The sequence below is a fragment of the Capra hircus genome, unplaced genomic scaffold (genome assembly GCF_001704415.2).
Source record: "Capra hircus breed San Clemente unplaced genomic scaffold, ASM170441v1, whole genome shotgun sequence".
Taxonomy (NCBI): Eukaryota; Metazoa; Chordata; class Mammalia; order Artiodactyla; family Bovidae; genus Capra; species Capra hircus.
In genome coordinates this window covers 31162-34160 of record NW_017189664.1, presented here as the reverse complement: position 1 = coordinate 34160, position 2999 = coordinate 31162, and the positions used below count along the sequence as shown (strand labels likewise).

Sequence of the window (2999 nt, the reverse complement as noted above, 5' to 3'; positions counted from 1 at the left end):
TTAATTCCTATTAAAATGTTAGTATATTTCCTTTAGTTTATTTTTTTCTATATACTTTTACATAGTTGCATTGTATCTACAATTTTATGCCCTGCTTTTGAATATAACTAGGTGCTTTTTATTTTCTAATAATATCAAAAAATAAATTCCTTATAGAAAAAATTTAAATGTGAAAAAAGAAAGGGTAAGAATTACAGGAACATTTATTCAATTCTTTCAAACTAAATTATGAAAATCCCTAAGAATCCTATCTCAGAGATATTCTTTCATTATGAGGAAAAGTTCATGTACAAGCAGGTCCAAAGGTACAAAGTGAGGAGCAAAGAATTTTCCTGCTTGCTGCATCCTTACCCTAGTGTGCAAAATCAGATATTTAGATTATTTGAAGTATGTACAAAATAAATATGCATCGGGCCTCAGTAATTGTCACAAAGGATCCCTATAAGAGGAATCATGGACTTTAAGGCATGGTCTGTGTAACATTCATTTGCCTGCATAGAGATATTCCTTAATCTTTACTTTTTACTTATATCTGGAATAGTTTGAGATTGTCAATAAAGCAATAAATTTTGGTTGATAAAGTTATGCAATATCTAGCTGCTTATGGTTGAGGAATACAAAATATTTCAGATCAACTTAGCTTATACCATTCTACTTTAGATATAAAAATATATTTTTTTCTAAAATCATAAACTCTTAGACATAAAGACACTTTCACAGAATCTAATAATATGAAAAAACAAAGACAAAGATCTTTTCCCAATGAAAGAAACCTGCTGTAATTCAAATTGACTAAGCTATTTTTTTTAGCATTTAGCAATTCACTGAAAATCTACAGAAACATTAGAAATTCTTCCAGACTGTATGAAAAGCTAGGAGCTTAAAAGAACAAGAGTTTTAGAGGTAAGTGATCATTTAAATGACACGGGGGGAAAAAAAGGAGAAACGAATCTGGGAAATTCCTCTCAAGAAGAAAGGAGAGCCATCCTGCATAAGTAGCCCACACTCAAGGAGGAAGGACATTCACTCTGCAAACTCTTGAAGACTCAGCTTCAGCACCTACTAGCAGAACAGGCAGCCCTGGGCCTGATTCACCATGACCTACCGGTGCCTCCTCCAGATGGTTCTCCTGCTGTGTCTCTCCACCACAGCTCTTTGCAGGAGCTACAGCTTGCTTCGATTCCAACAAGGGCTGAGCCTTGAGGTGTGTCAGACCCTCCCGTGGCAGTTACCTTCAACTCCTCAACATTGCCTGGAGGCCAGGATGGACTTCCAGGTCCCCGAGGAGATGATGCAAGAACAGCAGTTCCGGAAGGAAGATGCCGTATTGGTCATGTATGAGATGCTCCAGCACATCTTCAATATTCTCACCAGAGACTTCTCCAGCACTGGCTGGTCTGACACCATCATTGAGCACCTCCTTGAGGAACTCTATGGGCAGATGAATCGTCTGGAACCAATCCAGAAGGAATAATGCAGAAGCAAAATTCCACTATGGGAGACACGACCATTCTTCACCTGCAGAAATATTACTTCAACCTCAGGCAGTACCTCAAGTCCAAGGAATACAACAGGTGTGCCTGGACAGTCGTGCAAATGCAATTGCTCAGGAACTTTTCTTTCCTGAAGAGCCTAACAGGTTACCTCCGTGACTGAACATCTCCCACCTGTGGCTCTGGGAAGGGACAATGTGACTTTGAGGTGAGCCTCTTCAGCAGCAGAAGCTCTTCAAGTAAATGACAATGCAATGCACTGATTTCAATGGACGGTTAAAGACTAAGCTGTTTTTAAATTGATTTATGCATTATTTATTTATTTAAACTTTTATATGAGAAATAAACTATTTATGAAACAAAAGTCAATGTGGCAGTTTCAATGTCAACTTGATTTTCGTGACAACACAGATTAAAAATTGCAGAGCACCTTGCAGACATTCATTGCAAAACAAGCCTGTAGAGTAGTAGCGTTTCTGGCCCCTGCCTTTGAAGAATTTAAAATACAAGGAAGCCCTGTGGAATGTCCGAGTTATATGCATGCTCTCCCTGTATCCACACAGTCTACCCGCGCTTGTCTTGTTCACATCTTTAAATGTACCAGACGGCTCATGCCAGAGGGCCCCTCTATATGATGTGGGCTTTTGTCCTCTCTTTTCTTTTTCAGTTGGGGGAAAATGTACACCACTTTACATTTGAGAGTCTTACAAAGTAAGCCTTCTTAAGCCAATAAAATTTGGCAAATTCCACCTAATTTATAAAATCCTTACTAAAGTAAATGAAAAATTCTGACCTTCTAACTGTCCTCAGTTGCTTGTACACTCCAACCATTATTTCCAACAAGGTAGTCCTCAGAGGTTTCAGGAACATGAGTCAAAAATTACTTAAGACTGTCTTGGGGGTCATTAGAAATTGTCAAACATGCTAATTCACTCAATTAAAAATAAGTGAAAAGTCATCTTGAAAACATTTACTTTACATCCATGAAAGATAGAAAAATAAAACGATATTAAATACTTGTTTTAGTACACAGAAAATATAGTTTAAATAAAGTTGAATAAAATGCTACTGTTATATACAAAATATATTTTAATATTCTATGCTTAATAGTTAAAATACCTTCTATCAATTTATTACAAAATTGGAAACGTGAAATATTTCATTTAAAATAAGTATATAGTTCAATATAAAATTAATTCAAAAAAATAAAGTGCTGAGCTATTTAAAACATTCCTAGTTTTCAGCTATTCAACACTTACTCCCCACACTTCAAGGCCGAACCCTTGAGAGACCCTGAAAATTCCAGAGCATTCCAGGGGCGCACACTTCTTTGGTCCCTGACCCAGGTGGTGGCCGCGTTCCTTCTCAGCCCCAGAAAGTCCCCCAAACCGTCCCATGCTTATTTGTCTCCTGGCCACCGCTGACTTCTCCTCTGGCTGCAACGCACTCCCAGGGTCCCATAGCCAGTCTCATCGCCTTGGCTGTTTCTCACCTTGTCCAAAATGG

The 2999-nt window shown here is 37.9% G+C and overlaps 1 pseudogene; it reads left to right on the top strand.

The window, feature by feature from the left end:
- Positions 1–886: 886 nt before the first annotated feature.
- On the top strand, positions 887–1802 carry LOC108633264 (annotated as a pseudogene).
- Positions 1803–2999: the final 1197 nt, after the last annotated feature.